Raw genomic sequence first — 21364 nt, 5'->3', positions numbered from 1 at the left:
ATAACTTCTAAGAACTTAATTAAAGAGGCAACAGAGGACTGGAGACCTTTTTTTTTTAACTGTAACACTTTTGTACTTTTACAAATCCTTTCAAAAGAAATAATATCACTTGCTCATTCTTTTTAATTCTGCCAATGATTCGAGAAAATACTTGTACTTTTCACAGTTGTTTCCACAAATAAAACTAAAGCTCTTTTTAAATACTGAACAGAAATGCAAGCCTCCAGAACTTGCACAGCTTGTAAGCAAGCTATAGTGTGCCTGCGGTGGTGTCTTAAAAAAGATGCCAGTATTTAAGCGGCAGGTAATTGATGTAGTAACAATGCATTCGAAACTATCGAGATTTAATAAAGACAGCAAGTTTTATAAGTGCTACTGTTAGTATCTTTCTGCAACATCAGTTGCACTTTGATTTATCCATGTTGATGGAATAGGATGACTACGTTCTCTCAGATATAATATTACGGGATATTATTTATAACCAAAATGTTGTCTATGAAAATAAAAGCCTTCTGATCCATTCTAGCTATGGAATAATAAATAGGAATAGTGTACTTTTAAAAATACACCTACACGCACATTTTATGTGCAATTTAGCACACTTAGTACTCCAAGCTCAATTCATTCTCTTTAAAGTTTTACTTCAAAACAACTTCATTGTTTTAAGTGACTAAATTAAAGCTTTTTAGTGTTTCCTGCAATCTCCCAAAGCAGAAATAAAATCAGTTTTAATTTATTTTATTTGCTAACACTGTGGATATAATTATTGCTGCAGAGTCTTTTTAATTGTTTTCAACTAGGTGCTTGTCTTTAAGTTGCAATAGACTTCGAATTCTACATTGTTGATATTCCCTTGTTAATTTTGACAAAGCATCATAAATCCAGGTATTTAGGCTTATTGAATTTTGAAATGAGGTGATTAGTTGGAACATGGATGAATGAACCGATGCAAAGCAAAATGAATTTTATGATTTACTGTCATTTACAAGTTCCTTTGGAACCATTATGCATAAATTGTAAAATGTATTAAGAGGTAAGATATCACAGTTATAATCAACAATGTAAAATTTTCTCAAATAAAAGTATTCAAGCAGTCCTCCAAAAAGAGTAATTGTTGAATAAGTGTTTATTATACGCAGTTAGTTTTTATTATAGATCATGCTTTTCCACTACAGCATTTCAGCATGCAGAAAGGTATCTCAATAGACTTTCAGCGGCAGCCAGTGATGTTAAAGTTCCAAAGCCGTTAGCATTATAATTTGCTTTCAAATATTCATGTACTTTAGAAGAGGCATGTTTAGCATGAAATAGCCCATTCATCAGTTTTTACTTAAAGTTTATAATGGTTCTTAGCTAAAGGTAACGGCAAACTATGATAATTTGTGCCCTTGATACCCGGTCATGGACATTTCTAGGAGTCTGGTATTTTTTTTACTAGGCTTGAAAGGAAAGAGGGTTCAATAATTTTACCTGTGTAGTGAAAAATGCTAATTACATGTGCAACTATGAACTCAAACATGGATGTGTTGTGCTTTTATTTCCAATCGAATAAAGACTTGAGTTTAATTATTAGAAAAGGGAGCGATAACCTAGATGTACATTCAGAAACTAAAAGTCAGGGAGCTCGAACTCCACAGCTTTGTAGCTGCTTATTTTTTATTTTAATTTTAGGCACACTCTGAACATAAAGGACTTCCAGACACAAGAGCCCCAAGAGCTGTTTCTCTGTTTGAATTACAATTCAAAGACCAAAACTTTCCCTGAAACTTGAATGAATTGCTGCAGGCCTCTGGAAAGGCCAATTCTGAGAACCCCATGCAGAGGTTCTCCTGTGCTGGTGCAGGAAAACATCGGATCAGGCTCTGCCTATTCTTCCGCTTACCTGGGTTCCTGCCTGCCCTAAGGTGGGAAGTGCAAGCGTTCCATGCTCTCTCGCGTCTCTGAACCTTGGGCCAACATCAAAGTGTGCGTAAATCATTGCAAATTTTGCAGCCGCCCTTTTTTTCCCCTGCAAGCCAAATAACTCTAGATGAAATTATTTATAGAGAAAATCTACCTTTAATCCAGTTAAATAGTAAAAAACTCAGAATCTTAATGTGCAACATTTGCTAATGAGTTTCTCCAGACATTTGACAAGCATTTCTAAGAAGTCTTCCATTTTGCATTTCAATCATTTTGTTGAATAGAAGTCCCGTATAACCATTTGACTTTTCACAGGTTAAATAAAAGAAGAGTTTTTTCTCATTTACGGTAAATTCAGTGCTTCTAAAAGATATAAAAGCTTCTGTACAAAAGTTAAAGTGAAATTTGGTTATTTAATATTCTAGTTTTGATTGCTCAGGGAAAAGACCTCATTTTGCTCTCTTGCCATATGTGAAGTTTTCAAGTCTGCATTTGCTTTCTTGCTTTGTTTAGCTCATTGGCTTGATGTATCTGCCATACAACGGTACCTACTGCATGGATGCGGAGCAAACTCTGGTTGTAGCATGTTCAAAGTCTTACATTGTTTTCTGGTAGGAAAGATAATTAAAACGTGATCTTCCTACCTACAAACCGTAATACCTACCTTCAGTTTTTTTCTCTGCCGCTGAAAGAAGAGAGGAGCTGGTCCTTACAGCACAGGATTGTGATATAAATACAGCGTTTGATCTTCTGAATGGCTCCATCTCTTATCCTTGAGAGAAATGGAATTAAATTCTTTAGCTCTGTCTGGGATGGGACCAGTACCACAGCCTCAGATCTGTGACTTTCACACGTGCTATTTAATTAATGCCGCTGTAAATATTATTGGCTTGGAATCTGTTGCCACCCCTACTCCCGTCCTGGCAACTTGTGGAGACGTGACAGACAACAGCAGGGTTGTTCCTCTTTGCGAAGCAGAGAGGAGTCACGAGGGGATAATACGAATAAGGCACGTGGTTTTCTATATTGCAGGGAGTTTTATTGGACATACTTTTTTGACTTGGCTTTGTCCTGCATTTTATTCACAATGTGATGAACTTCACGGAACCTGCAGTACGCCGCATTTATGTATATGGATTCTGGTAGAACAAACCCTTAAGTTTATATGCACCTTTACAGCAAACAGTGTTCTGTTGGAAATGGCCATTCGCTTTCTTTGCGTTCTTCCACTTGTGGTGTTAGGGCTTCACAGTTTTATATTTAATAAAAATCTGTGGTGGAAGAGTTATTTTGTCAGTTTAAGAAAGGTGATGGAATCTCTGCCTGATGGAATGATCAGATATAGTTCCCACAGGGAACAAAGACGCATTAACAGGGGTGAAAGCAATTATGAATCATCTTGAAACGGATTTTTTAATTTATTTTCTTTTTCCTCATGTCTGTGCTGATGTTTCTTTCAGCCAACGGTAACTTCAAGGTGTGAATTCAAGCTTTTATTCTCAGTTCCATTTGGTCACATTTACCCACACTAATGGGTAGCTAATGAGAGTCAATACCGTACCGGAGAATCTGTTTAACCCTGCTAGCGGTTTTCTTTTACAGCTCTTTACCTTGAGGCTTATCTCGCCTTTACACTGCTTTGCTACATGCGGTCTGATGCTCGTTCAGTGACGATAAAGTTACTTTGAAAACTTCAGGGCTTATAATAACCCCGCGCACCTTTACAGCAAAGTGCAGGATGTTGAGATACTCTGGTTTTTTGGGGATGAAAGAGGTAAATATTCCAGCTACTGAGCAATGATCCAGTGGTGAGTCAGGTACGCAGTTCCTTCAAAGCTGGACTCTTTGGTTTATCCAAATTTAGACTCTTAATTACCCATGTGCGAGGAAAACATGCTCTAATAAGAGTTCCGAGGTTGTATTTTAAACACCTTGACAGAAAACATGGCATTTTTTGGTTTTTTTATTCAACCTTTGTTTCAGAGGTGAAAACTGTATCATTATATTTAATTGGCTACCTGCAGTTCATTAGTGGCAGCATCATTAAGTAATACTGAAACATTTGTAGTGGCTAATCTTTCAAGCATTTAGCATTCACGATGACCTCGTTAAAAGTAACAAAGGTCAGGCTTCAGTTCAACAGAGTCGCCCGCTCACCAAGGAGACTAGCATAGCAAAGTAATCTCCGCGTGTCACTTTTCATTAATCATGCTACTTTCCTCTTCATGAAATTCCAGCAGATAATTGTTACTAAATGCGATTTGCAACACCCTGTGCTGTGGTTGAAGGACCAGAAATAGGCAAACAGATAAAAACATTGTTTAGCTTGCAGGCAGCAAGTGTTTGCTATTCAAAGGTACATCATGCATAAACATTGATTTAGCCATGAGCTGACACTTATAAAGCTTTTGCTGTTTCCAGAAAGCCCTGTGGTCAGGCTAAGTAATAGCCAAGAGCAAGTATTTTTACCTGCATAGCAAGGTTAGATTCTATATAAATTGTCTGATCCTGAAATAAATCGGTTTTCGTAATGTTAAGCAGCTTCAGCATCGCCATAGGTCACAACAAAGTCCACTGAACGAAACACTTGCATGTGTGGTAGGAAGTGTGTTCCCACGTAAGGTTGCCTGTGATGTTATTGGATAAATATTTCATTACGACCACAGTTAACAAAGAATTTACTTGTTTTCCTTCATCTCAGAACTTATTTGCATGAGTCTTCTCTATGCTATGAAATCTCTAGGCTGAGTTTATCTTCGTTTCCGTCTGCGCCTTGTAGACTTCGGTGAAAGACGAACAGTTTTAGAAACACGCCAGTGGAATTCCGTAGAAAGAGAGGCTTACGCGTTTGTCACGTGGCCCAAAGATGCAATTTCATTCAACACCTGGCCAAATTGTTTTCTGTCACAAGAACGCAGCTGGTAGAATTTTTAGAAATTGCTCTGGAGTTCCTCGGGAAAAAGCAGAATTTGATTGCTACTAACAAAATGGAATTGCATTCCTGTATTTGTGCAAAATCTTAATCTTACTGATCTGCCTGCTCAGAGAATTAAAGACAACAGCAAAGTAAACTGTAGTCTTAGTGCGAATGTTTTAGCTCAGTCGCCCGCATCGCAGAACAACTGGAAGTGAAAGTGGGTTTATTCGCGGGTTCTCCAAATAGGTTTAACTTACAGAAAATAAACTAATATCAAGTCAAACAAAATTCAGGGCCCAAGCCTACTCATAAAGCACATCTCAAATGTGTAGCAAATTGTATTTTACAGCAGTACAAGTTCTTGAAAATATGCTTTTCAAAGGTTTTTTTGAAATAAATCTATTTTGCAATAAGATAGAAAAGCACTGTTATTATTCTCAGGCTTCTTATTTTTCGATGTAAATTGCAGTAGAGTTTAGTCAATTCTTGATTATTCAGGGTAATAGTAGGCGTAATTCAAATAAAGCCAAAGTATCGACAATGCAAAAACGCGTAAACTAAACTTGAATAATGTAGTAAGGGAATGGAAAAAAAACACTTAACATCTGTGAAGAACTTAGGTGATAAATGATTATGAAAAGTCTTCATTTAAATGATAAATAGGGTCAGTACGTACAGTGTGATCATTTGCATTGCAAATGGTGAATAATGGTACCAAATCGTGCATTCTGCGGGTACGTACTGCTTTTGACTTGAGTCTAATTTATTCTAAGCGATCTGAATCGGCAATAGAATTAAACAAATCTAAAGTCATAGAGCTGTAACACAAAAATACCACTTGACATTAATAATTCAAATATAAAATAGCTTTCTAGAACTGCACAGAACACCGTTTACTCAATATGGCATTTCTAAGCATGATAACAGTATTTTCATTTGAGGTGATTTTTTTGACATTCCCTAAGTGCCTCATTTTCTGAAAACTCTATCCTTTTTCTAACACAGGGCCATAACAAAATATACATCATTCCAGAGTTCCGGAGCCAGATGTGTCTGGTTTGCATTTAGTAACTCTCACCTACACAAGAATTTGAGAGGTTGAACACGGTGCCTTCTAGCTTCACTTGATGGCCCTTTTTTTTAATTGTCCAAGAAATTGGACAATTAATCTTTATCCATACCTATGAAATCCTATCACATTCCCACTCAGTCATCTCTTTTCCAGCCTGAGAAGTCCTGGCTGACGTAGTCATTTCTTGTAGGGAAGCATTCTTGAATGCTGTCCAAATGTGATACAGTTGCAGTATTTAATTCCGACTTAAGCACCATCTGCCAGTAGAATATTCTCTGCCAACATTGCTCTCCACCACTTAATAAGAAAGGTAGCACTATCTAATATCCAAAAATGGGTTCTCAGGTAGTTTGTAGTATATGTCTCTTGGTATGTCCAGCAATTGGTAAATTCAGCATTATTCAAAGGGTCTGTTCTTTGCTTTTATTTGGAGAGGTGAGGAGTTAAAGGTTTATCATTTGGAGCATAGAACGTTTTCTGCATTGTTCACGGACTGTTTCAGTTTTCAACCTACGGTCAAGCGGCATGAGTGCCTTTAAATAGAATGCCGTCTTTCTAGGAGGAATTAAATCAGCAATTAAATCTTATGTAGTGTAAAAGCAAAGGGCAGGAATAGTTGAGAGAGTTTGGATTTTTGTTTGCTTTTTACATATTACACTTTGAAGACGTCTGGCGATTCTCACCTGCTATTCTTCAGAAGTAGCTGAGGTTAAAAAAATCCAACTGAATAGACAGCCAGGCAATCGCTGGCTGAATAGTTCTGTCATTTATTTATTGCTTTTGACTTTACGGTATCTGGAAGAGTGAAGGTCGGAGGTGAACTAGAAGGTGCTTTCTTTCATAAACGGCTTACGGAATACATTTCCTAAGGCTAATTTAAGGCATCTTAATCTAAATTGAAATGCTTATATGAGTAAGGACTGCCCACATCAGCCCAGTCCAGTATGCTATTTGCAGTTTATATATATCTGTATATATGCATACGGTTCTGCAGAGCTGAACTCTTCCCCAGATATACACCCCCAATACAAATTACAAAAGTATAATACCTTTTAATAGCATAATACAGAAGATTGATTCTATATTACGTGGAACTTCCTGACATGGTTTATTTTAGATACTCAAATTTTATATGGTTCAAAACCCAGATGGACAAATTTGAGAAAGTATAAACAGGGTAGGCCACTGAGGACGACACCCAGCAGAGTGGCACGGTCGACACACCTGAGGGACGGGATGCCATCCAGAGGGACCTGGGCAGGCTGGAGAAGTGGGACCACGGGAGCCTCATGAGGTTCAACAAGGCCAAGTGCAGCGTCCTGTCCCTGGGTCGGGGTAATCCCCGGTATCAGCACAGGCTGGGGATGGAGGGATGGAGAGCAGCCCTGCCGAGAAGGACTTGGGGGTGTCATTGGATGAGAAGCCCAACATGAGCCAGCAATGTGCAATTACAGCCCGAAAAGCCAACTGCACCCTGGGCTGCATCCCCAGCAGCGTGGGCAGCAGGGCGAGGGGGGGATTCTGCCCCTCTGCTCCGCTCTGGGGAGACCCCCCTGCAGCGCTGCCTCCAGCTCTGGGGCACCAACAGCAGAAGGACACGGAGCTGTTGGAGCGGGGCCAGAGGAGGCCCCGGAGATGCTGGGAGGGCTGGAGCCCCTCTGCTGTGAGGACAGGCTGAGAGAGCTGGGGGGGGTTCAGCCTGGAGAAGAGAAGGCTCCGGGGAGACCTTCTTGCAGCCTTTCAGTACTTAAAGGAAAGATGGGGACAATCTTTTCAGCAGGGTCTGTCGCAAGAGAACAAGGGGTAATGGCTTTAAACTGAAAGAGGGTAGATTTAGATTAGCTGTAAGGAAGAAATTATTTACACCAAGGGTGGCGAGACACCGGCCCAGCTTTCCCAGAGAAGCTGTGGGTGCCCCATCCCTGGAAACATTCCAGGTCAGCTTGGACGGGGCTCTGAGCAACCTGATCTAGTTGAAGACGTCCCTGCCCATAGCAGGGGCGTTGGACTAGATGGTCTTTGAAGGTCCCTTCCAACTCTAACCATTCTATGATACTGTATTGTATGATAGTGCTGCAGGTGCTCACCCTGTAGGTCTTCTTCCACTCTTGGAAGCAGGATGCACGATCAGCCTTCTTTGGAAGGCTTTTGCGTAACACGTGATATTACAACGAACGATTGGAATTCATTTTTCCAGTGCTGATTTTTTCTCCTGCAAAGCCACAGCTGTCGGTAACAAAATTTTATTTCATGCTTCTCCTTCTTGAATAACCAGACAATGCTACTTGTTAGTAAGTAATCTTGCATATTTATGTCCCTGTGATAAAGTGAAATTGGAGGATATATAGCAGATTAACTTCAAAGACATTTAAAGCTTATGATGATACAGATGACATTTTAGATGGGAATGCAGGAGTGGATGGTATGTGAAAATGTTACTGGGCTGTGCAACATGAGTGACATTTTAGGCCAAATTTTATAGACTACATAGATTCCGTGTCATTCCTTGGCCACAGAGGCAATATATACCTGAGGGAAGTGAAGAAGGAGTATTTTTATAACACGAGGAAAACTAAGATTTTGGGAAAGTGAAAAATGGACAAGAGATTATGCATAAGGAGATCTGAGGGTGCCAAGTGTCAAATATGCGCTCAGCCAGAAATTGCGTGGCATAGTTTTAATGCTCAACAAGAGGGTTGGGACGCTTGGAACCAATTTGCATTTTCAGGATGACAACGATACTTCATATCCTGGTGGATATTTAAGTAAGATAGGGATAATTGGAAGTTTTATCTGTGGCTTTAGGATTTATTAAACAGTTCTTCAAATTTTTAACCATTCATATTGGGAGATCCACGTATCTCGGCAGGGGCTCCGTTGGCGCAGTAGTTTGGTTGTCCCTCTGTCCTGATAAGGGAAATCTTTCTCAGAAAACCGTGACAACAGAGGAAAGAACATCTTCAACAGAGAGAGCTTGACATTTGCACAAGTGGCTGAATGTATTTAGTGGTATAGCAGTGTCAGAGAGAGCGTTCAGGACCCCTGTGATGCACAACTGAAACCCTGGGGTTGATTTTACTGATTGTACTGCTGTAACCCTACCTAGGCTCATGGCCTCGAAGAAGAGAGGTCATAAATACACGGATATAATCTTGTTCATTGTACTTACGCTAATCGTAAAAACACTAAAAATGAGTTAATGAGGATTTCTAAGTAACAGGATCAAATTAAAACTCATTTTTAAACACAAAAGGCTCCTTGACATCCCTTTAAAAAAAGAAAACACAAATCTGCACTGAGTGGTCAAGGGCCTGGAAAATAAATCCTTGGACTACAACCTGTTTTGGTTAAGTTGAAAGAAAGGAGCTAAAGAATTCAATGCAATTTCTATCAAAACTTCTGTGTTTGAACACATTTTGAATAGAAATTGTTTGCTTTCCTCCAAGTGGGGAGTTTTAAAGATATGGTCCAGAGGAAGAAACAATGACCACAGCGTTGATAAAAAAGGTGGCTGGAAAATGATATTTCAAGGTTAATATGTTCTTATGATTTTGATTCAGCAATTCAAAGGTAGAAATCTCTTTTTGATTACTAAATAGTACCTTTTCAAAATAAAAGCAGTTGTGCTATTTCTAAAGTACTTTCATAAAACAAACATTTTTTCTATATCGTAATATAGAAACATATTTTTTTCTAATTTTAATCGCTATGTTTGTTTTAAAGGGGAACAATATGTGAAATATTCTCTTTCTCTTCTCATTAGATGCTACAATCAAGGATTTTAACAAGTATTCAGAGAAGCATTGGAATAATATAAGAACTAATAATATAACAATATACTAATAATATAAGAACTAATAGAGTGAAGCATTTCCATGGGGACAGTGAAAAAAGAGTGATGATTTTTTTTTTGTTTGTTTTAATGTACATTTTTCTTGCCCTCTCTGCAATTCAAAGAACCGCTGGCGTCTTCATTTATAGGGAAATTCAACTGAACACTGTAGAAGTTCCTCTATAAAACCGTCTCACTGTTTTAATTTATATGGTGAAATTTTAAGCTTTTTGGGGTATAATGCCCCTCAATGAAAAAACAACATCCATTGACAACCCGGAGCTGTATGCAGCAGTTCCCCAGGGCTAGGGAAACACCGCAACCTTTCTTTTATTTTACTTTGATAACTATTAGAATCACGAAATTTAATAGCAAGTGCTCTCTAAGTTACTGTCGGACACTGAAAGGCTTCATACCTTGGCTTAGCTCTAAAAACAGGAGTCATTTCGCTGCAATCGTATGGACATGCTTCACGCCAAGGGTTGTGTTTACTTTCCTGAAAAACTCCAGGTTTCTGTTAGTCGCAGAGATAAATTCATTTCAGAGGAGGCAAATGACAGATGAAAAGTATTTCTATGACACAGGCACATACAAAATTACTTCGTGATTAAAACCACACACAAAGAAGTGCGCCAAGGGAGAAGCTATCTATTTGATTCAAAAATGCAAAACAGAAAGGCATGGATCTGTGTAAAACTAATATTTAAAAATTTACGTATTTTTGCAAATGTTTGTGGAAACGTGCATTGGTATTATTATATAAAAGAAATACCCACTGAGCCTGTACCTGGATACATTATTTATTTAGAATGTTTATTGATGTCCTTTGCAAACTAATTTGTGGTTTTGCTTCTCTTGTAAATTAAAAGGTTATCAATAGCCCGTAAAAATAAATAATGTCTCCAGTCAGTTCACTGGGTAGCTATTATTTATCCAAGATCTCACTTCAGCTATGGAATTGTAAAAGGTATACCACTGTAACAACTACAGTAATTACTTTAATTATGCTGTAAATAAAACAGAACTTGCCTATCCAGTTTTTCTTTCAGATTTCTCTAAGGGCTATAATGATTTAGGGAGCTTTCACTGTGCTGCAGTGGCGAAGTATATTTTATTCAGTTAAAGCCTATTAAAAAGACAACCGCAGAAGTATAAGACCGCACTGTATAAACATCAGAATTATACAATAAGTAGCTTTCCATCAGCAAACAATATAACATTATGTAAAACTTTCTTTTCCCCCCAAACAAAATCTATTTTCTATAGTGTTTCTTTCAGTTTTGGATTATTAATACACATTCTTCCTAACTTTGGTGGATAAACAGACTTGGCTTCTTTAGCCATTCCTGATATTGCGACTTAGAGCTTTGATTTGATTCTGATCCCTCCACACACATCGTGTGTTCAGGGATGTGTAAATTTGAATCTGGAGGTTGCCTGCTGACTTCTAAGTAAATAGAAATTTATGCAGGCACCAGCATTCTTATAATTATTTTCTTGGATATCTTGCTGGATCACATATAAGAAGCACAAGAATAATCTAAGAAGTAAGTATATATGCAAATATGTTACTGTAGAAAACTGTTTTGCTTTTATCTCTGTAAACTATAGATTATAAAATGGGTTTTGTTATTTCGATGGTTGTGGTTAACAGCTTTGGGTAGGACACCGAGACCCTATCAAAGGTTTTCTTGGGAAGGTGTCTGAAAGACAGCTCAGAAGGCTCTGGAATGTTCGCCCTGTGTGTGGCACTGCTTTCAGATTCTCCCCTTGGGTAACGTAGATTATATGTCAATAACAGATCCCACCTCAGAAATCTGCAGGGGTTACGACTTCTTGCGTTCTGGTTCCTCCATAGTTTTTCACAGTTCTTGCCGTTCGCTTGTGTTCACCCCTCTGCCTCCTTCCAGAGCAGAATCTATTTTTCAGGAGTTTGGTTGCCCCTGAAGCTGTGTAGAGCGTTGCCCAAAAAGGATAGTGGGATTCGGATGCCCCCTTCCCCCCCGCCTATCAGCCCGTTCTCCCTGCCAACGTCGCTTTCTTTTGTGCATCCCAGCCTCTGAGGTTCAAAGAAAAATGCTCATCTTTTTCATGTTATCCTCATCTCTTCTGTGCATTCTGGCTGCCTCTTAATGGAAAGGTACATGTCGTGTAGACGAGCTACCTAAGCAGAAGAAAAAAGCTTTGTAGCCATCTTCAGGAATCATTTCTACACATCCTCTCATGTTCACATGTTGCTTCTACCACCTATTTCCAAAAATTCCGGGCCCATCTGCATAAATTCATTATCTTGCGTCTCTGCATACATAAGCCTGGAAACGTAACAATTTTTGGGAACGACCAGGCTGTAACACTAACAGCTTTGACATTTTTCCACTTACAGTTGCTTTTTTGAACCACTCTATCATCGGAAGAGGGGAAATGTCACCTTCTTCTATCACAGGTCCTGCACAGAGAGAAGCAAAAACCAGGTGTGTCCATCCTAGCTTGTTCTACATTACCCTGCTATTTCCTCTCCTAAAGGGATCTCCCAGTTTTTCTTTTAGGTAGATTTAATTCACTTATGCATCACAGTCTTTGGTCAAAATTGCTTTAGGATATGCTTTCTGCCTAAAAATTGAGAATTCGTTAATGAGATTTTTTTTTTTTTTAAAGAAGCTCAAGAGTCCTAATGACTTTGGTATGTAAATAGTCCACAAAGCTGATGTAAGTAGCTTCTGTCATCTTGTCTATGACAATTAATGACCTGCCACAGCTAATGACACCACATACCGGCAATGTACAGCTTCTTCTGCTTCCTTTCTTCTTTACCTGGATAAAATTCTTTTAACTTTAACAGAAACTTACTCTCTATTATATTCTTTTTTGAACATGCTACTAGAACATGTCTTTTCAGATAACTGAAAACCACTACGTGAAGAACAAAGTCTTATTTTATTATATGCAGAAATAGTGCGCTGCAGAAGGTGAGAAAGTCTAAACTTAATGTGAATGTGTTTGTTGTTTTCTTTGTTTCTCTCTCTCATCCCTTTCCACCTTAAAATGTGGGGCTTTTTCTTAGAATACACTTAAAGAAAATTAGATGCTTGCGATGTCAAAAGATCCTAGCAATGTCCTCTCTCATTGCTATAATTATAACCCTATAGAAGGGGAAGAATTTTAATGCACAACAGTTTATCACGAGAGGCGTCAACCAACTTATTCCTATTAGGACATGAGTAAATTAGCCCTGTGCATTCCATACGAATAGTGCTGTCACAGGATATAAATATAAAATAGAAATAAATGCGATACGCACTGAAATCTTATCAGGTTCAAACAAGTATTCTAATTGTGCAAGTAAAAAGAACTGCTGTAACAAGGGGCCTTGGTGCCTGCAGGCAAGTCTTTGATTCTCTACCTTTCCGTCTTGTAACATTCTGCACTGAATATCCTTGTAGTCTTTCCCAGCACAACTTAAAAGACCTCTAATAATTAAAAAAGACAAGAATAGCATCACCTTAGCTACCAATGTAGGACAGAGTCTATTACTGTGGTTATCCCTTAAAATAAGTTAAAAAATTAGACGGACAGTACTGAAGTAGTCACTCTTGCAAAAATAACTGAACATACTTAAAGAACAGAATTTATAACGGCTACCAAAGTGGTGTTTTGATAAATAGATCTGGTCTTTGATAAATTAAATAAATTGATTTATTTACAAATTGGGTATTATGAAATACAAACTTAACATACTTGATTATCCTTAATCAAATGACGCTACGTGGCCTTCTGATTTCGTCTCTGCCGATACTAGCTGGAACAGCCAGTACGAAAAGCAGTCTGCAGGATGAATTTTGAATATGGGCAGCACTGTGCAATGTGCTTTGAACTACTCTCCTTTGCAAGGGCAAGCTTACATATATTCATCATGCCCTGATATCCTGGTGGGGTGCAGGGCAAGGAGGGAACCCGGACAGAACTCTGATTTCTTCATTAATTTTTAGCCAGATTACCGGGTTAATTCAATAGTACTTAAGTGTTATCTCTGTTTTAAAAATAAGATATCCGATTTTCGACCGTCAAATGACCGCCAAATCTACGCGATACCCAGATTTATTCAGCGATGCCAACCAGATGCTGTACAAGTCAGTAAGTGCGTATCAGCTCAAGTGGGATCTGACATGTAATGGGTTTGAGCTACACTGGCTAGTGAGTAAAAGCCTCTATGTGTTTGACTGATACAACACTACTGCCAGTTCTCAAAGACATAAATTATTTTAAAATATTATTATTTTTATTTGCTGTTAGGCAGCTTGTCAGGGCACAGGAAGGGTCAGGGTTTTCTCTTTCTTCTTGCATAGCTTTAATTGGAGACCTGGAACCTGCAGGCCTATGTACAGGGTTGTACCCAGAGTGAATGAGAACAGCTAGAAATTATTTATGATTCCACTTGCGACTTCTGCTAGGTGATTGCAGGCTAAGGAGTATGCTAGACAATCTAAATGGCAACTGGGGAGCATGAGTAAGGGCTCAGGAATCACGGAATCATGGAATTTTTCAGAGTTGGAAGGGACTTCTAGAGGTCATCTAGTGCAACTCCCCTGCTAAAGCAGGATCACCCAGAGCACATCACTCAGGACTGCACCCAGGCAGGTCTGGAAAGTCTCCAGAGAAGGGGACTCCACAACCTCCCTGGGCAGCCTGTTCCAGGGCTCTGTCACCCTCACCGTAAAGAAGTTTTTCCTCATATTTGATTGGAACTTCCTATGTTCCAGCTTGTGCCCGTTGCCCCTCGTCCTGTTGATGGGAACCACTGAAAAGAGTCTGGCTCCATCCTCCTTGGACCCACCCTTTAGATACTTGTATGCCATAATAAGGTCTCCCCTCGCCCTTCTCTTCTCCAGGCTAAAGAGTCCCAGCTCTCTCGGCCTTTCCTCATAAGGGAGATGGTCCAGTCCCTCCATCATCTTTATTGCCCTTCGCTGGACTCTCTCCAGCAGTTCCCTGTCCCTCTTGAACTGGGGAGCCCAGAACTGGACACAGTATTCCAGTTGTGGCCTCAGCAGTGCAGAGTAGAAGGGGAGAATGACCTCCCTTGCCCTGCTGGCCACACTCTTCCCTGTGCAGCCCAGAATTCCGTTGGCCTTCTTGGCGACAAGGGCACCTTGCTTGCTCATGGATAATTTACTGTCTACCAAGACCCCCAGATCCTTTTCTTCAGAGCTGCTTCCCAGCAGGTCCACCCCTGACCTATACTGGTGCCTGACATTCGTCTTCCCCAGGTGCAGGACCCTACACTTGTCCTTGTTGAACCTCATTAGGTTCTTCTCTGCCCAGCTCTCCAGCCTGTCTAGGTCACACTGGATGGCAGCACGGCCCTCTGGGGTGTCAGCCACCCCACCCACTTTGGTATCATCTGCGAACTTGCTGAGGATACACTCCGTCCCCTCATCCAGGTACTCTGTCCCCTCGTCCAGGAGACCTTATAGTGGCCTTCCAGTACCTGAAGGGGGCCTACAAGAAACTTGGGGAGGGGCTATTTGCGAGGGCACGCAGCGATAGGACGAGGGGCAATGGTTTAAACTAGAGCAGGGCAGGTTTAGATGAGACATTAGGAAGAAGTTCTTTGCACTGAGGGTGGTGAGACACTGGCCCAGGTTGCCCAGAGAGGGGGTGGAGGCCCCATCCCTGCAGACATTCAAGGCCAGGCTGGATGAGGCTCTGAGCAACCTGATCTAGTTGCAGATGTCCCTGCTGACTGCAGGGGGTTGGACTAGATGGCCTTTAGAGGTCCCTTCCAACCCAACACATTCTATGGTTCTGTGATTCTGCGATTCTCTGTGAGACACACCACCACGACACTGTCCACTACTGCATCCAAACATGTAAGTCCCCCCTGTTGTCTTCTATAGGTGACATTCTGAAAGCTCAAGGACAGGCCTGCTGAGGCCAGCAGGCATCAATTAGCATGACTGTTCTTCATTGCATTCATTCCTCCTTTGTGCATGTTTTATGCTGGGGTTTTTACTGCATATTTGCCTTCATTCTGTTTTGGGTGCATCCGATACGTCACCTTGTGTTTTTCTTTCGAACAAAATGTAGTATCTGTCTGTTAACACATAACGTCATAAAGGTACGTAGCATTTTCAAGGCCTACAAATCCTTACGTTTCTCTACTGCGCGGGTCGCATGCCAAAGGAAGCCCTGCGAGGTGCAGATAGCCCCCAGCTGCCTCTGTAGTCGCTGGAGAATGCTGGGCACGGTGACAGACAAACAACGTACTTGTGTAAAACTCTGTTTCGTACAAGCAGGTACAAGAAAGGCATTAAATGTCACATAAATCAAGAGAAGCTTTGTTTGGCCTTCCAAAAAATCTCATGCTTCTCCCGATGTTGCTGCTATTATAACTTATTAAAAAAAATAATAGTAACAAAAAGCACAAAGCCTCAGTTCAAATTATTCAGAGCAAACAGAAATGTTATTACAGTTTTACCCAAGTGGTATGTTTCCACATGTCATTTGTGCTTTCCTTCTTTTTCAATATGATGTAAAAAATAAAAGCCATTATTTCGTTAAGAAGGGGAGCAGCCAGAAATAAAACATTTCTTTGTATAGTCTAATTTTATATAATAATCAAGAGTGGCTATCCAAATTTTCATCCCTAAGACTAAGGGAGTTCAGAGTCAGAAATTAAATGAGAAGTTTCTGAAGGTCCCTGATTCACATAGTTATGAAGTGTGAGTAATATTGCACAAACTTTTTGCAAATTTTTTTAAGTATTTGCTCTTATTTGGGTTTATTTGGAATGTAAACGTACTTGCATTTAGATCCAACCACTGAAATACAGACATAGTATTACTTATTCTGCTGAAACTATATGTTCGATTAGAAAAAATTTTTAAAGCATGTCTTTCTGCTTGTCGTCTTGTGTTCCATTTCTTGCGTTCCAAAAGATCATTTCGGTGTGCTCATGATTTCCGGATTTTATGTTTTGATTCAAGGGATCTGTTTGTTTGCCTCAGTACACAACAAAACACGAACAACCTCTTTCTGTTTCCTTCCGACTTGCATCTCTTGCCTTCTCTCAGTATGAGCAGCACTAGAAAAAACTCAGTGCACTAGGGAACTGCTCTTCTTCCGGACTCAGTTATTAGGTTGCTTAAATATATACATAAATTGAAGTTGGGTTATGGGAAGTCTCGTGAAAAAAGTGGTTGCTCATGACTTTAAAGATATTTTAAACTCTTTGCTAAATTGTTTCTTGACTGTACCCTTTCCTATAAAGCTCTTGTACAACACTTAGTAAAGTCTGTATTTAAAAAAAAAACAAACCAAACACAACATAACCTATCTCTTAAATAAAAATAGCCAATGAAAGAACTTTAAAGTTCCAAAATCAAGTGATCTGGAATTATAAATACTAGAATTAAGTTTTTACATGTAAATTTTAGCTAGATGCTTTCTACGTGCCATACGCCACAGTCTTTAGCTACATGATTCCTTACTGTTTTTTCCAGATCCTTCCTTATTCAGACCACAGGAGCAGGCTGGGATGACCAAACAGCTTTTTGATATTTTCTTGGATCATCGTGGCACAAAGAGTGGCCCAGGGCATTTTTGACTGTGCACAGTTCTGATTCTGTACTCAGTTATTACTTTCTGCCAGAGCTTTTGTGTGGTACTCACCACTATTGTCTGAGTTCCACACATTATTATTAAATTAATTGCAAACCCCACCTTTGGGGTAGGAGGTTATTGCCTGTATTTTTCATAGGAGCTGGCACAGATGGATGGGGCTGGGGGAAAGACTCGGGGAGCAAAGAAAAGGATTCACAAGCAATCCTAGTATAGATTCTTCACACTTCAGAAACTGCCGTGCTCAGAAGTTCTCAAGTGCCCTACGGTTTCATGAGTAAGGTCGTCTCTGTGCCCACGTGGCCAAGTATGTGTGCTGCTACTTTGATACCGATGCCATTGCGCAGGAAACTGGCCCCATAAAACTTTGCCATTTCGGTACCTATCTCATGCTCCTGTGCCGGTAGCACGTATACTCTGTCTCGATCTGTAGATCAGTGTTGAGTCTGTCTATCCATACGCAAACTGGTGAGAACGTAATGCTTCCCTTTTACCTCCCTCACAGAGAGAACTATTCACCTGAGAATTTTAAGCACCTAGTTTGGGGTTAAATACTTCAGTGAGCGTCAGAAATCTCAGAAGTTATATTATTACAAGGCTAAGCCTAAAATCCTCGGTGTCAATCAAACAATAGGGACTAAAGCAAAAGAATCCACAGATCTGAGCACACAATATAAGATGCTGACCCCCATGTCGGGGGGGGAAATCAACGTCGTATAGGTCTTTACATGTTCTTGACACAGCTTACTGTTACAGCCACATTAATGTTTGGAGTTGCAAATGTTTATCGTTCTTCAGATAGACGACAAAGCCTCCAGTCAGCTCCAGAAACAGGGAATAAACCGCTTGGTACCAGCTGTGAGAAGTACGCGTTAGGGCATGTGCAGTATCCTCTAAGAAGTCTAGGATGTAGAATCCATTCCTGCATAGTTTAATTAATTAAAATAGCCCTTTTGATAACATCTGCTTTCCTTAGTACACATTTTGCAACTTCTGCCAGAAATACGCGAGGGGTCTACTAGGTGACAGCACCCTTCACTAAGTGATCCTCATTCACGCCCAGAGCACATTCCTTGCTCAGTGAGGCAGAAGAGCTGTGGAAAAACAGTATATGATCATGCAAATACAGAATATATCAACGTGTAGATGCCCGAGAAAGAAAAATCTCATTTCTGTGAGATTTCTACTCCTTCGGTTTCGGTTTAGTTTGGTTTGAGCTTTTCCCGTTCGTACGAGAGAGAGAAGTGAGTGAAAGTCGTTAAGGGTTGTTGTGAAAAATCTTAGGTTTATTTTTTTCCCTGCCCTTATCCTTATTCTGGTGCAGGAAGGGGCAGCAAGTAAGGAACAGCTTGTTTTCACTTCTTAGAGTTTCAATAAAAGATACAGGATGACATAATGTCATAGTCATGCTTTATTTCACTCTGGCTGTCAGAAGAGAATCTCTCTGAACTATTTTGGGATTTGTGCCCTTTTTCAGCATGTGGATGTGCTTTGGTTAGAGTACGTGACCGGTGAATTACCATTGCCATTTTAAGCCAACCAAAGACCTACAGAAAACAAACATTAAAACAATGTTATTTAATAATAATTACATACAAGTGAATTTGGTAATGAATTTAGTTTCTGCTGACTTGCTAGCTAACCATATGGCTAACTTCAGAATCAATCAAGAATTTCCTTGGACTTTACTTAATTGGCTGACATACGATTTAAGTACATGAAGTGTGATAAATACAAGCTGTCTTGATGAAGATCGCTCTGTTGACTTAGATAGTGATTGAATAAGAGGAACTGTAATAATGAATCTGTGCGTAGGTATTTTTAAGCAGAAATCAAGCCAGCCTATTAGAATTAGCAGCAGAAAGTTTAGTGTGGGCATCACTCTCCTTAGCTATGTACCGTGAGCAGAAGCAGGGTCATGCACACGCGTGCTGTGAGCCATAGGGTAAAGGCAATGAAAGATAAATTCTCTTTATTTCGTTGCTGCCGTACACTTTTAACTGACACAAATAAAAAGCTGAATGTTGCATGCACTTAGTTGATTTTTTATTTTACTATTCTGCTGTACAAGGATGCTGCCGTTGCTTTGGCTTGGTTAGACTGAACACCCTATTAGGCTATTTTTATTTCGATTCTCTGAGAAGCCAGTTTACAAAGTTGACTCCAATGATCAGAAGGAGCAGATACTCTTACAGATCACTGCTTGGCTAAAAGGGCGATTTCACCATCATCATTCGGATCCCTTTGCTTTGAATCTGTGGTGTGAACTAGATGTTTAACTAATGAACTAGACACATTGTCTAGACGCAGAGAAATACACAGAAACAGCACACGGGAAAGAAACGTTGACTTTCTAGTGAATATTTTCTGCCCACGTGACCACTTTGCAACGGTGATTGCAGTGATGTGATCCTTAATCATGACTCATACGGCTGCGGTAGCCTCTGAACCAAAAGTGCGGTACTTGATTGACAGCAACTGAGACACAGCTATAAAAACGGCTGCTGCGTTTGACTTGAAAACTGTTACAAGATTAGGCTGATGACAATTTTATCTACTTTTCCAAGCCTTCAGAAGAATCTTTTCCACTAAGCACTGACGCTAAAAAGACATATAGTTAACAAGTTCCAGTTTGACTTTGGGCTGTGACTAAAGTTTATCAACTATAGGAAGTAAACAAGGCATATTTCTGGTTATTGAATTATTTAAAAAAATATTTAAAGAAACTCACTACATTTGCCAATGAAATACTACGGCCAAGCTTTGTGGGCAAGAGGAAACGGTCTCAAGTTGTGCCAGGGGAGATTTAGATTGGATGTTAGGAAAAATTTTTTACACTGAAAGGGTTATTAAGCGTTGGAACAGGCTGCTCAGGGAAGTGGTTGAGGCACCATCCCTGGAGGTATTTAACAGACGGGTAGACGTAGGGCTTAGAGATATGGGTTAGTGATGGTTTCTGTCAGGGTTAGGTTGATGGTTGGACTCGATGATCTGAAAGGTCCCTTCCAACCTGGGCGATTCTGTGATTCTACGATCTATAACGTGCATGAGTAGAGGATGGTAGCGACAGCTTTCCTCAAATGTTTCAGGCTTCACTGTTGCTGGGGAAAGGGACTATGTTGTGGTTCGCTGAAGGGTACTTCTACAGCCAGAGGAGGACACAGTACTGCTGGAAGGCTGTGCGCCAAAGTAAAGTTCCTGCAGTACTCAGCTCAAGCAGAGGGGGGGGGAAGAAAACCCTAAAGTTAATTCTGGTAAAGTACTTCAACTTAGGTGTTTCTTAAAAACAAGGGGGATTTAATCAGCATTTTCTAGACTAATCATAAAGGCTGGCAGTAAAAATGCCATGTACAGCTCTGCAAATTATGAAAATACAGAAATTTCCCTTGTGTTCAACATTCAGGTGAAAAATGGTTAAAATAAGCACAAACTTCTTCATGAGTCCAGATTCATTCAAAAAAAAAAAAAAGCAACATATTTTTTTCCAGTTTTGAAAAGTAACTTATTGCCATTAAGCATTTTTTCTGCCACATGGTCTAGATTTTCTAGGTCTCATTCCACAACCTGTAATATAGCTCTTGTAATGAGCCGGTCTTTCTTAGTGATGTATCAGGTTGCTCAAAAATCCACAGGAATTAGTAAAGGCTCGTCTGGTTTTTAATTCTCCCAGCTGGCATAGACAGGCAACAATTTGATTTTTCCCAACGGACCATGGGTTTGTAGCACCCATTACAGTCGTGCATTAATATTACCATTCTAAAGCATTAGAGCCTGATACAACCACAGTACTAGAGTACCTGTAGTACTGCTCTTGTGCCCTGCTCTTTATCCTGGGGTTTTGGCCCAGTCTGTCTTCAGTCATGCCCACCATCTAGACCTGCTACTTAAATAACTTATCTCTTTGCAATAGTGGGGAGAGAGGCAGGATGGTTTCTTCCTGGTTTCTGCCAATGGGTGGAACAAACCTACTAAAAAAAAAAAAAAAAATGGAGAAAGGGGACAGAATTTCCATAGATTCCAGAAA

General features: G+C 39.9%; 1 protein-coding gene across 19 annotated transcripts in view; it reads left to right on the top strand.

The window, feature by feature from the left end:
• TENM3 (teneurin transmembrane protein 3) overlaps positions 1–21364 on the top strand; it is a 1409904-nt gene that overhangs the window by 745340 nt on the left and 643200 nt on the right. The window lies entirely within an intron of this gene.

This window comes from Chroicocephalus ridibundus, chromosome 5, assembly GCF_963924245.1.
Source record: "Chroicocephalus ridibundus chromosome 5, bChrRid1.1, whole genome shotgun sequence".
Taxonomy (NCBI): domain Eukaryota; kingdom Metazoa; phylum Chordata; class Aves; order Charadriiformes; family Laridae; genus Chroicocephalus; species Chroicocephalus ridibundus.
Note: the sequence above shows the minus strand (reverse complement) of the source record. Positions and strands in the feature narration are given on the sequence as shown.